At 37.6% G+C, this 14,903-nt stretch overlaps 1 protein-coding gene and 1 long non-coding RNA gene across 2 annotated transcripts in view; one reads left to right on the top strand and one right to left on the bottom strand.

The window, feature by feature from the left end:
- The window catches only part of LOC100115531 (glutamate receptor ionotropic, kainate 2), a 661,409-nt gene that overhangs the window by 458,241 nt on the left and 188,265 nt on the right, over positions 1-14,903 (top strand). The gene's annotated exons all lie outside the window — the stretch shown is intronic.
- LOC116416722 lies at positions 11,515-13,180 on the bottom strand. The gene is made up of 4 exons (XR_004227059.1): positions 12,739-13,180; positions 12,514-12,618; positions 12,132-12,280; positions 11,515-12,062 (listed from the first exon to the last, which is right to left on the bottom strand). It is a non-coding gene; the product is annotated as an uncharacterized LOC116416722 (long non-coding RNA).

Raw genomic sequence — 14,903 nt, 5'->3', positions numbered from 1 at the left:
ATAGGGGTCAAATTATCAAAATACATTAAGAAAAGACTAAACCATGGTATCTTGGGGTTTTTGGGGTCGCTGAATGCGAATCCGGGGTCAGTTTAACCCCATCAGAACGTTCTCAAGGTCAGTTGAAGGTCAAATTATCGAAATACATGAAAAATACACTAAAACCATGGTATCTTGGGATTTTTTCGGGCGCTGAATCCGAATCCGGGCTTATTACAACCTTATCAGGTCATGGTCAAGGTCAGTTGAAGGTCAAATCATAAAGATTCATAAAAAGTAAAATCAAACCATTTAGGAGTTTTTGGGGTCGCTGAATCCGAATCCAGGGTCAGTATAGTCCCATAAGGTTATATTTATGGTCAGTTCAAGGTTAGTTCAAGGTCATGGACGTAAAGAGAGTGAAAAAAATAGTTATAAACTGAAACAATGCAAAAGGTAATGTAAACCATAAAGCAAAGAACAATATATATGCAAGTACAATCGTATCCTTTAAAACTATATCATAGTTTGCTGCTCCTTCATTTACTTTAAATTTGTTAGAAGTATATGCAATTCAATAAAATACTCGTAAAAATATTAAGCCCATTACTCTTTTTTAAGGTAACGAACTATTTTATTGTCAAATGATCTACGAAGTGGATTACGCTTCCGCTTCTCCGACGTTGATGGTAGATCTCTTTTTAACGACCAACAGTAATCTGCTAACATATTTACGTCCCATCTTCCTTGGTACCTGCGCTCCATTTCCTTGATATCTTGGTGAAATCTCTTTCCCTGCTCTTCGCTGTAATCACCTAGGTTTTCTGGAAACTCATCAACATTAGAATATAAAAAGTGTAATTTTAGATTCATTAGGCAGTCTTGATTTTTGTACCTATTTACTAAATTTAAAACTATTTGTTCGTAATTTGGGCTCTTATGATTTCCAAGAAAATTTTTAATTAATGGACATGATAACATTCAAGAATTCGCGCTTTGTCGGTTTTTTATTCCCTTCAATCAAATCTTTTGGTACGCGATTCATGCCCAGATTAAATTCTAGAGTGTCATTTCCCGTATCCCAGGACATTCCTAAAACGCGCTCTCCCCCTCGGTCGCAGAGACCCTCTTTGACCGATTTAGACGAGTGAGAAGCCTCCGGGGTCGTATTACCCTCTTGTCATTACTAGCCCACCCATGCATTTTAAAATTCGCGTTCGCATTTATTGTGATGACATCCTGCACTAATCGCGTAGCCTCTTTGACTGTTTCCCGACTAGAAAGAAAACCGTCCGCATAACTATTGCATTTTATGCTTTTAACTGCATCCGGTTTCGACTGTATAAATCGTTGTGTTCGACTTCGAACCGAAAAGTAAACACGTCATTTCATAAATTTCGGGTTTTCCGTTCGATCTCGGCCGCGCCAAAGAAACTGTTGCACGGCGCGATCGCGCTCGATCACGTTCACTCGCATATACATATCGGCTATGTAAGCCTTAACCGCGATCGCATATAACCGAAAACGCAACAATACGCCTATCAGAGATTGTAAAATATCCGGTCCCGTATCTATTATTATTATTATTATTACTATGAAGGGGGGACCACCAAGATCCCTGGCACTTAGGCTGTAAACCCATTGTACCACCCTTTGTCATGGCATCCCCTACGCAGGTAAGCCTGCCCTTCTCCAGAAGGTCAATATGGCTCCCGCGTCGAGTACCCTAATCTCTTCATACGCGGGGAAAATACGTGAGCCATAAGTGCTCTAAGTGCCGCCTGACGGTCTCAGCATATGGTGATAATTCTATCCCTTGCGCCGAGTTCAATGTTCCTCTGATCGCAGGTCAGTATAGCGTATATCTCGGTCTGGAAGACCGTAGCATACCGCCCCAGGGAAAAGAAGGTTCCCCTTCCATCCCTTTGGCAGTAGTACCCCGAACCAGTGCCAGTCTCTGCCCTAGAGCCATCTGTGTACCAGACGCCCCCAGGTCCTGGTAGACTGTCCCTGCGGGCCTTCCATTCATTTATTGTCGGTATCACGATCCCGTATCTTCTTCCAAAGAAGAAGCGCGGGTTCATCGTATCAGTTTTGATGAAAAATTCCGGCAAGAGACCCACCCCACCCGGGAGCCGGGTGTGCCTCGTGCCTTGTGTCCATTGTCCGTACGCATTGAGTCTGTGCGCTACCTTAGCAGCCATCCCAATGATAGTAAGATGGAGTGGTTCCACCTTCACAATGATTCCAAGTGCCTTGATAGGCGTGGTCCTATAGGCCCCTGTCGCCCCCCTTAGCACCTATCCCCTGAGTTTCTCTAGCGCTACCCTAGCACCCGCCAGCTCCACCCTTAACCAACAGACCAACGCGGCGTAGACCAGACGAGGTACCAGGACGGCCCTGTATAGCCACAGTATAATCCGGGGACTTAGTCCCCATGTACTGCCAAATGCCCTGCGACATGTCCAGAGAGCCACCAGGAATTTATTGCACTGGACCATGAGATGCTTCTCCCAGGTTAACTTTTTATCCAGAACAATGCCGAGGTACTTAGCTGAGTCCTTTACCTGTAGGGCGACTCAAGAGAGTTTGGGCGCTCTGTAGGCATCTAACTTGTACTTGCGGGAGAAGATCACCATTTCGACTTTATCCGGGTTAACCGAAAGTCCCGTCGAGCAGCACCATCTCTCCACTTTTCTTAATGCAAGCTGCATGGCGTCCATGTCTGCGCCAATTTCGAGAAGAATTGAAGGATTGAAGCTCGTTCCTAAGGTTTTCCCTAAAGAACGCCCAGTCTGTTTTCCTGGTATTCCTAAAGGCCCTTGTTTCCGAGCATCTTTCCTTCCATTCGAATTGGATGTACTGTGGTCGGACAGTGAAGGTTCGTTAGATACCCGCCAGCTGCCCACCCACCCCTCCATTCCAACTGTACACAGAGTTAGGTCAATCACCTCACTTCTAACCGAATTGTAGAAGGTAGGTTCTCTTCCCCTGTTCATAATACACAGACTCGTCGTTAACAGGTACTACAACAGTGCGTCGCCCCTGCCGTTAGTATCTGAACTGCCCCAAACTATGTGATGAGCATTAGCGTCGTATCCCAGTATAAGAGGAATGCTTCGCTGTCTGCAGTGTTCAACAAGATCTTGTACCTCCCTTGGTGGGGGCTCTTCCTGAGAGTCGTATAGGAAGTAGCCAGAGGCTACCACAACCTCCCTCTCAGAGCCCCCTCCTACAGGGAGTTTGATCTTTATTGCCGTGAGGTCCCTGCTGCACCGAGCCGGCAGCAGCAGAGTATCAAAACCTTTAACAACTATGCACGCCCTGGAAACGCTGCACGTGGGGTCTCTATAGATCCGACCAGCACCCCCCAGACCCCTGATCCTCCCCGCGACTAGCCAAGGTTCTTGTATTAGGCGGTCCCGTATCTAACTAATCATTAAAACTAACGCCTTCCGATTTTGCTGCAGCATCGAAAACAACTCTAACCTTTTCCGGCTTATTTGGATTTGTTACACCGAAATGCGATAAATACCAAATTCTAAATCTTGCTACATTATCGTCGATCTTACGCGCATAACCGCTGTCTATAAGGTGCTGAATGCCGCGATAATATATCTCGGCATAACGTTCGTCGCGATCTAACCGTTTCTCTAACAATAAAAGCCGTTTGAATGCAGATCGATAGCTATAAACTAATACTAGGCAAAATAAATATTAGTAAAAATAAATTCGTAGCACTGCTCTTATCCCTAATAGCCCTCGATTACGTCCAGAACACCTATGTTTCTTAAGATATCAAGGTTTCAATTTTTTTTTTTTATTTTTTTATTCCTTATATCTCTAAACCAATGTAGTCAAACGCTTTAAAATTTTATTTCGTGATTTGCCATAAAAAAATCTATCTGCTGCTAAAATTTTAAACGATTTCGTTAATTGGTGCTCAAGTAAAGAGCTAAAATATAAAAACCGATTCTTCTCAAAACTTTTGCTTCCTCTTATAGGGGTGTCGTTGCACGTCGTTAAAGTCCCTCCCTATGAATTCATGTCATACCGATATATTCTGTGAAAGAAATTGACGACAGTGTCCGTATTCTATAATAAAAAAAAAACAGGGGGGTCTGCAAACTTTTATACAATGAACCATCCAAAACTCATATTAAATTATGTATCAAAAACCGCCTCATACATTAGCAAGCAGATATATAGATATATTAAAACAATATTTTATTTATCAGACCTATAAATTTAGTTGGAGGAAGCTACGTGCCAATGGATTGGCAGCAGTTATATTATTTTACTAGACTGTGAAACTCTACACAAGATAACCTATTGTTGTAAAATTCATTTGGCCATAGGTTATGTGTTTGTGTAGAGTTTTGCAGTGTAGTTAAGTATTAAAAAAATTAATGTAGAGAATATCGGAGTAGAAAATATCCGTGTAGAATATCTCCGTGTATGAAAATATGTTTGTGTAGAGTTTTTATGTGTACTGTTTGTTCTATGTTGATAAAATCATTAGCAGCAATCCTTTGATCTTGACCAGAACTGCAGATAACATTTTGTGATATGTATAAATACATACAGAATTCGTTATTTTATATTTACAAAGAGATAACTTTAGAAAAAGAGGATATCTTCACAAATAATTATTTGCGGCGTCCCTTTTATCTCTCGACCAAATCTGCAGATAACATCTCATGATATGCATGAATACATAAAGCATTCGCCATTTCATATCCACAAACCAATTACTTAAAAAAAATGATGACAAATATTAAATTGCAGCATCCCATTAATTTTGACCAAATCTACTGATTACATCTTGTGATATGCATGAATGTATACAGCATTCGTTATTATATATTTACAAATAGATGGCTTAAAATAATAGCATATCTGCACAAATAATTATTCGCAGCATCCCATTAGTCTAAACTAAATCTGTTGATTACATCTCGTGATATGCATAAATTCATACAGCATTCGGCATTTAAAATTGACTAACAGATAGCTTAAAAAAAAATTGATATCTGCAGAAATAATTGTTAGCAGCAACCCTTTGATCTTGACCAAAACTGCAGATTACATCTCGTGATATGCATAAAACCATACGGCATTCGTTATTTCAAATTCACAAACACATAGTTTTAAAAGAAAAGACCATATCTGCACAGAAAATTATTTGCAGCATTCTTTTAATCTGGACCAAATCTGCAGATTACATCTTGTGATATGTATGTGCGTCATTTCATATTTACAAATACAAACATAGCTTTAATAGAAAGATCATATCTGCACAATAAAATGACACCGAACAAACTCTACACATAAAAACTCGACACAAACATATTTTCCTAAACAACGAAATTCTACCCAGATCTACACAGCCCTAACAGCACAAAAATATTCTAAAAATATTTGAAAAATATTAAATATTTTTTAAATATTTTACATCACAAATAAACTGTTTCTGCAATTATTTCAAGCATATTTCTAAAATATTGTTACAATCTTATTTGTCCTAGGGTAAAACTATTTCTGAAAAATATTGCAAAAAAATATATTAATATCGTTTTAAAACATTTTCAAAACATTTTTAACATATTTCAAAATATTTTTGAATATTTTTAAAAGATTACAAAAATATTTCGTTGATAAATCGCTGCCAAACCAGCAGAGAAACATTTGGAAATATTTATCAAATATCGTATAATTATTTTTACCTTAAGTAACGAAGAAATATTCATAAATTATTCTAAAAGTATGGATCGACAATATTTTAATGAAATATTTCAAAATGTTTATCTAAAATATTTTTAAAATATGTACAGAACAAATTAATAATTATATGTGAATTTTATTTTTGCAAGGTTTTATGAACATTTTATTTATGTTTTCGGGACAAGCAAGTTTCTGTAATTTATATATTATTTATAAATTATGAATATTATATTTTGAAATATTTTATGGATAAACATCTGAAAGAATTCAAGAATTAACAAACCTTGACGTGATGGGGATTTGAACCGGCGATCTTCTACGTGACAGTCTAGCACTCTACTCGTTACGCTATGGATGAACTTATAAATCACTTTAAAAAATGTTACTTATATACCACTACGATAATTTCGCAATTGTATACTTACTATGTAGTTTTGTAAATTATTTCTAATATGTATTTATAAATATTATAAATAGTTTACAAAACTACATAGTAAGTATACTATCTTAAATATTATAAATATCTTAAATATAAAATAGGTTGTTGGTAACACAGAATTCTGTGATGTGTTAAATTTTTGTAAATTAATTGCGCCTTTATAGCGTGATCTTTCGTTACGATGACTTGAATGCATTACATACTTCTTAAAAGAGTCAATGTATTTCGAAAGAAAGTTTAGATCATCGGTTTAAGATTTTAAGGAATATTTTAAAAAAGTTGCAATTTACGAAGCTAAGTAATTAACATTTTTATTACCTTAAAAAAATTATAAAATATTTCCTAATATTTTATCGATATATTTCATTCTAACTTAATCAAAATGTATGTCTACAAAATATACAATATATTTTAAGATTAATTAAGGAAATATATTGGAAACCTTGTGCGAGGCCGTGCGAGGATCGCTTACTCCGTGCATATGTATCGAACTGTATTTTTTGACAAGTGTTGCGCTAAAAACGTGTTTTTCATGGAACTCGTTTTTTGTGTAGCATATACGAAACAACACTTTCATATATAGCAACGGGATGTCTCGTGTCATATTATTTGTTTCGCGCACTATTCGAAAATCTTGTGTTTCGCGCACAGAATAAGAGCCTAAAACACCGCGTTTCGCACAAGAAGTGTTAAAAAAATATTTTGTAATATTTGATGCTATATTTGTTAAGCTCTATCAATTTGAGAAACTTTGTTTTACCGTCACATTGTCCTAAATTTTTACGTACAAAATTAAAATAAACGATATTTTTCCAAAATAAACGATTTTTCCAAAATTAACGTTTTTTCCAAAATAAACGATAATACGAATTCTCTGCGGTAAAAATATAGGTAATTATATTCTCTTTAAGGTACTGTAACGAGCGAACGCGAATTCGTATTTCGCGCGCTCGTCGCGTCGCGCGACCATTTCATGCGTGAGGGCGACGTTGCCAGTTCGGCGATACTAGGGAAGCGCACGCGGAATCAGCGCGCGGGACAGATAGGCAAAGGCGCGATATATTGTACCAACATCTTGAAGAATATAGCCATCTTTCAATTGTACACGAATGCATGAGTATTTATTCCGTATTCCCGTTGCGTCCTTTCGACGAACCCGGTAGAGTAAAGCCGGTTACATCGCGGCAAGCTTCGCACGCCGCGCAGTTGTACACCGCGGCAACCCGGCTGCATAGTACGGGGTCGGCATTGCACCGACGGCTAACGTCCGTCGCCGACTTCAGCATCATCGAGGAATAACCGTGCGGAGATAGGAAGAGTGAGTAATCCCCCTCGTTGACGCAACAGCATCTTCGCGGCTGTCACGCTGAAGCCCAGTTGCCCCGTGACAGTACATATCGTCAGTCCCTACGAAGAGTAGTACTTTTCAAATTGTTTAGCGAAAAGTAACACAATTCAGATTTTCCGCGAAGACTCGCACAATTCAGATTCTTTATATAAAAAAAGGTTCGTTATTTTTTAAATAAAAACAAATATTATTCAGGCAAAACTGATAAAATATCAAATTGCCGAAAATTTTTTTTTAATTCTAACATTTTAAGCATTTTTATAGGAAGTTTGAATTAATTAAAAAATTAAAAAATTGTATTTCATATTAAAATGTTTAAAATGTCAAGATTTAAAAAATTTTTTCGGCAATTTAATTAATCTTGCCATTTTATTAGTTTTGCCTTGATGTTATTTGTTTTTATTCAGAAAATAACGAATCTTTTCTTATAAAAAGAATCTGTATTGTGCTAGTCTTCGCGGAAAATCTGAATTGTGTTACTTTTCACTGGAAAATTTGAACTGTGCTACTATTTGTAGGAAGCAAAGATATAATCAGGAACGTCGTATGAGACGCTGCCATTGAACAACCAAGATGGCGTCCGAGGCGAGACGCCAACCAGGACGGAGACGCCAGGGATCGGAAGCGGCGAGTGGTGGGAGAGAGCGAGAGTCCCCTTCCGAGAGGAAGCGGACATGCTCCCAAAATATTCCGGAGAGGACACGACGCTACGAGTCGAACGGTGGGTGACCGCCGTAGAAGAGCAGGCGAGGCTAAGCGGCTGGGATGACTACCAGACGCTCATTGCCGGAAAGAGAGCGCTGACAGAAGCAGCCAAAGATTGGAGCGAGTGTCTCCAGGGTGTGAGTACCTGGACGAATTTCCGAGCGCAGATAGTCGACACTTTTAAGCGCCAGGTGAACGAGGAACTTGTGATCGAGACGCTGCAGAAGAGCCGTCCCGAGCGAGACGAAACGTGGGTGCGCTACGTGCACCGCATGCGCCGCTTAGGACAACAAGGAGGTATCTCGGAAACGCTGATCATCCGGTACATCATAAACGGACTGCCAGGAGATGCGAGGATGAAGGTGAGTCTATACGCGTGTAGAGACTTCCACGAGCTCACCAACCAGCTCGAGGCGTACGGTACGGCCTACGAGGAGTCCAGGAAGACCCAAGGCGCCCGAGGAACGGCGCAGAGCAAGTCCACGAGTGCGTCGACTCAACAGCCGGAAGGAGCAGAGCATCGTCAAGAGAAGTGCTTCAACTGCGGCCGCCAGGATCATAAGGGACGTGATTGCCCCGAGAAGGCGCAGGGACCAAAGTGCTACGCCTGCCAGGAGTCAGGGCATATCGAATGAGAAGTAAGGCCAATAGCGCAGAGCAGTGCCGAGCGCGAGACAGACTCAGTCGGCGCGAGAGCAGACGTAGGCGCGGGAGGACCAGCAGCCGAAGACCGGAGCGAGACGCCAGAAAGACCAGAAGAAAAGAGAAGAGGCGAGAAGACGAGGGCTATACGGCAAGGCGAGGACTCGAGCCAGAGACAAAGTGGTGACAAAGAAGGTCAAGTCACCTGAGAGCCACTAGCTGACGAGGAGCGAGCGGCCGAAAGACGACAAGCCGAGAGAGCGGCCCAGGTGGAGAAAGACGCAGAGAAAGCCAGCGGGCGTAGGAAAGGTCAACCGACCAGCCCAGAGGCGTTGGGAATTGCAAATAGTGGAGGAGACCAAAGCGAGCAACGACCTAGAGAACCAGGGAGAGGCGGCGAAGAGCATAGAAGAGGACAGCACCGAGACTATCAGGACGACCGAGGCGATCCGGTCGACCAAGGGGATCAGGACGACCGAGGCGATCCGGTCGAACAAGGGGATCAGGACGACCGAGGCGATCGGGTCGACCAAGGGGATCAGGACGACCGAGGCGATCCGGTCGAACAAGGGGATCAGGACGACCGAGGCGATCGGGTCGACCAAGGGGATCAGGACGACCGAAGCGATCAGGGCGACCGAGGCGATTCAGCGAAGGACGATCCAGGCGAAGCGGAAGGAGTCGTGATCGTCCGGGGACGGACGACCGTCGGGGAGGCCGATTGTGGGAAGGCATTTCCGCGCTTCCCGAGTCCAGAGGCCAAGCGACGCTTTCCCGTTGCAGATGGCGGCGGGCGAAGCGACGCTTTACCTCCCCTACACAGCCGAAGTGCGTCACGGGGAAAACCCATCGATTCTCTATGGAAATCCTGTCCATACAATCCTTCATTCCCACATATATATATATATATATATATATATATATATATATATATATATATTCTGTAAATAAAAATTGACGGCAGCCTTCGTATTCTTTAATAAAAGAACAGAGGGATCTGCAAACTTTTGCACAATAAACCATCCAATCTCATACATTAGAAATCGGATTATACTGTATAATTAAACAATATTTTATTTATAAGACCGAAGATATATAAATTTAGTTGGAGGAAGCTACGTGCTAATGAATTTGCAGCAGTTTTTTTTATTATTTTACTACAATGCAAAACCCTACACAAGGGTATAAACTATTGTTGTAGAATTGTTGTAGAATTCTATTGTTGTAGAATTCATCTGACCATAATAGGTTCCCTGGTGGAAGTGAAAAAAATACTAATAAATTATCTCAAATAATGAAAAATAATAGTACATATTAATAAACAACAAGCAATAATGAATAATACAATTAAATAAAAACTGATAAGGGTAAATAATAGCAAATAATATTAAATACTGCTAGTCCGAATTAAGACATTTTAATTTAAAATTATTTGCTATTATTTGCCATTATTGGCTATTATTTATCATTATTTAAAATTTTTTAAATAAATTTGTTTTTTTTTTCAAATTTATCAAATATTATTAATTATGATTGAGAATTATTTTATACTTTTTTTCAGTAATTGATAGTGATCCGTATAATTATTTGTAATTATTTGTCATTATTTCCCTAGTGGAAATGGATTGTGTGCCAAAGTGTGCCATAGTGTGCCATAATGTTCCAAAGTGTTCAAATTCGGAAATTTATTACACTTTGACCTTGGTATACTTTGGCACACTCTGGCACACTTTGGCACATTTTGACACACATGGGTTTTTCGGAAATTGAGGACTTAGAAAATTTTTGCACGAAATCTGGAAAAATTGTATTCCCGACGGACTCCTCTGTTGAGGCATGTTTTTCCAACATTTACGGCGGACAGCAGCTTTAAGGCAATTACGGGCAATTGTTAATTAATATTGTAAAAGTACTAAGTATCTAAAGCTGCTCGAAGTGCATGAGTTTAAATTTTTGTATTAACTGTAACGAGTACTTGTGGCTCAGTGGTAGATCTTCAGCTTACTAACCCAAAGGATCCGGGTTCAAGTCTTACCGACGCTAGAATTTTTTTTTTTTTTATTAAATTAGTTATTGTTACGTTCTATAACTGGGACTTCAAGCTCCACGCGTGCCGTCGATATGACGGCATCGTGCGTGGCAATGTTTTGGCGCGCGGGCGGCGGGATATATCTCACTGTACCGAAGTGTGCCAAAGTGTGCCAAAGTGTGCCAAAGTGTGCCAAAGTGTGCCAAAATGTGCCATAGTGTGCCAAAGTGTAATAAAGTGTGCCATGCTGTGCCATACCGTGCAAAACTGTGCTATACTGTGCCATACTTTGTCAAAAAAGAAATGTTTGTTTCCGAAAAACCCATGTGTGTCAAAGTGTGCCAAAGTGCAGCAAATTTCCGAATTTGAACACTTTGGCACACTTTGGCAAAGTATGGCACACTTTGGCACACTTTGGCACACCCAATTATTTCCACTAGGGTTATACTAGAAAAAGTTTTTTATTTTTTATTTTTATATATTTATTTACGAGAAAAATTATTTAATATATTTTAAATATCTTAATTGTTATTGAATATAATCATAACATTTTTTTATAATGAAATATTTATGTGTTATTTCCTTTCGAGCCATTATTTATTCGTGGTAGAAGGGCATTATTTATTTGTAATAAAAAGAATGAAAATGTACGAAAAATATTTTTATTGATAAAAAATAAATAATATGAAATTATGAAATGGTAAACAGTGTACTATATTTTAGAAGTAGCTTTTAAACATTTTATTTTTATAGCTCTATCATCTCTGGTTCCTCTTCATCGTAGTCAGAACCGAGTTCTGGATACTCTGTGATCTTTTTAACGTGAGCTTTTGCTCCATTGATCACCCGCCTGGCATAGTTATTTACTAATCCTAAATAGTGATTATACAGCTGCTCTGGAAACTTGTAATGGTTCAGGAAGTGTTCAAAATGCGCCCTCACAGCCCTTTTTATCCTGGGAGTGAGAACCTTCAAGTCGTTTTTTTTTTGTCTTTTTACGCACCGTTCGGAAAGCCGACTACGTCCCCATGCTGCGTACATCATGTTTATATAAAACCTGCTGGGCCCCTTTTGAGCGTAAGCCTCTTCAACAACTGCTTTCTTCACAGGTATATCGCTATGGGAATTCATAATCTGAGGAAATCCTCGTACTTCTTTTTGTTTTTCTTGAGTGGCCACTTCAGCTTTCTCAGCCTCTGTCAATAAATAATAAAAAATTTAATCAGACATCTTTATTTACTCGTATTTTTTTATTGATTATTTACCTTTCTTGTGTTCTTCATCTTCCTTTTGTCTCTTCTCCGCTTATTTTTTTACTCTATACGTTGAGAGCTTTAATCGCTCTTAACCTGTGCCTTCTTTCTTCCCTTAGTTTTAGTTTTGATTGGTCCACTACATTATTTAGTCTGTCTGGCTGCAAACAATTAAATAAAATATATATTAAAAGATTACTAGACATATGATTGCATGTGACCTGTGCTGTTTTTTGTTTGAGGGTTTGCATATCAATTTTCAAGTCTGTACGATAAATCAGTTTTGAGATATTCAATTTTTATACTTGAAAATTTGGAAATAATTGAATATTTTAAAACTGATGGATTGTGCAGACTTGACAAAAGGTTACAACAGTTCTGAAGTATTAGTTACCTTGGTAGTCTCTTCCACACCGTCTTCATGCTCCCTGTTTCTATTTCTGTGGTCATCATTTCTGTAGTCCTGGCTGTCATCGTCCATATCATGGCTTCTACTATCCTAAATATGTTAAATTTGTAAAATGTGTATTAATATAATATTATTTAAATAATCTTAAGTTTAAACAATATTTATCAGATTTAAAGTGATTTTTTTAGACACGATCTCGTTATCGCTCACCTGCAGTCTGAAATCTGTGCCTTTCGTTTTCTTTGGAATGTCTTGATCGGTTAGCTCCAGTCCAAGCCCATCCTCATGGTTGTCCTCTAGCGATTATTTGTACTGACTTATTATTTCAGCTGCTGCATCTTCTTCAGATTTTTTAAATTTCTTTCTTGCTTTCTATAAATAATAAGAAATGTATTTATATAAATGATAGCATTGAGTTTTACCTTTCTAGATTTCTTTGATTTATCCTTCTCATTAATGTCCTTATTACCCACTGGAGCATCTAAAGCTGACGATTTAGTTTCGGCATACGAGGTCTAACTTGACTTATAAATTCATTTAACTCTTCTTCCGTATCTAAAAAATATCGACAATTTTTACGTAAATACATGTATAAAAATATAAAATATTACAAATATTAGTAAATCAATGATAATTTGATATTTGAATTAAATACAACTTCCATGCACAATTATTTTAGGTTACGTTAGTAATAGATTATATCAATCATGATAATAAGCAAAGATGAGAAATGTTAAGTGAATAAATGGATTCGTTACTAACCTACTACAGTTAATATTTGGCATCCGTAATTCTTGTTGTTGAGGGAGCATTGAAAAGGTTTTGAACGAAACTCTTTACTCTGCACTGTAAAAAAATTTTTCGTAATATTACTAACCCAGTAGTAAACCAAACGGTCCTACGCCCAGCACAGTAAATTTACAACGTTATAACTAAATTCACAACGGTATATAGTAATTTTACTATTTTGCGCGCTGTAATTTTACAACGGCGGTAGTATTTTTACACTGAACGCGAGAATCTGACCCCTGTAAAATGACTACGCTAAGAGTAGTAAACTAATCCGACCTAAGCTGGGCGAAGCAACTTTACAACAAGGATACGCTAAGATTAGTTTTATCGCTGATACATAAATTTCACTTTAACGGACCTATCAAAAACGGTTAAATGATATTACATAAAATTAAATATTTTTACACATTTTATTATTGTACAAATATTTACATTTTTAAACATTTCTCAAAATGTATTAGTAATTGTTGCTTAATATATTTTATTATGTTTTAAAATCACGATAACTTTTACGTAAAAGAACTTTTTATATATATTTTTATTTATACAGGGATCTTGTGAGGTTAAGCAAAGAATTCCAGATGGATTACGGCATAACTCAAAACGATCGTGACAGAAACATTGATGATTAATATGAATTTACGTAAAAAGTAAAGTAACATGCACTCATTTCTAAAAGTTCGTTGCTTATTGTAAACATGTCATACATCACAATTCAACTGCATGAAACTGTCCAAATTTATATTTTCTTCTATCGTATAATACATTTATTTATTCCCTCATTTACATTTTTTATATTTCTGCTCAGTTGCTGAAAAAATATCGTTCTTTCCATTATTTATTGCAGTAGAACATTTAAAAACTTTAATCATTAGGAATTAGAAACAAACATATAATAAAATTAATTTAATACATATAAAAATACAGGAATATGTGAAAAATATCATTTAAGTATAATTTCGTTTCATTTATACGTTTCATTATAAATTTACCTTTTTTTCTATCAGCTCTAAAATAAGTTGTCTTTTATTTCGAACTTCTTCCACTGCGAACCATTCTTTTAATGATGGTATCGATGAGTAATCCACTATTGATGTCTATATTAAAATTAAATAAGATACCCAATAAGTAAGAAATTATTATTGCTTTTTATAAAGTAATAATATTCAAGTAAGTTCAACATATTGCATAACGTATATTCCGCAATCATAAGCATTGTGTTGAGTTTATACTCCCAATATAAATACTGAACAATTATATTACCAACATTTATAGGAATTATTCCAGGTGCCGAATCAAATACTAATATACAGGGTCTATAATAATGAGTAATAAAAATTAATTTGTTACTGTTGCGTAACAAAGATTTTTTTTATTGTGATAAATTTAAAATACTTACGTTTTCGTTTCTCTTATTAGTGAGTTGTCATTATTTTCATGCTGTAATTTTAATATTTTCGGCTTGTCGTGAGATGACATATATTTTTCATGAATTGCGTTGGGATAGCAAATGTTTGTTAAGAACCAGTGTTTGTTACTATTTCGAAAATTACATGTGCATAGGTTAGAAAAATGGTATTTAT

Source organism: Nasonia vitripennis (genome assembly GCF_009193385.2).
Source record: "Nasonia vitripennis strain AsymCx chromosome 3 unlocalized genomic scaffold, Nvit_psr_1.1 chr3_random0006, whole genome shotgun sequence".
In the NCBI taxonomy this organism is placed as follows: domain Eukaryota; kingdom Metazoa; phylum Arthropoda; class Insecta; order Hymenoptera; family Pteromalidae; genus Nasonia; species Nasonia vitripennis.
Note: the sequence above shows the minus strand (reverse complement) of the source record. Positions and strands in the feature narration are given on the sequence as shown.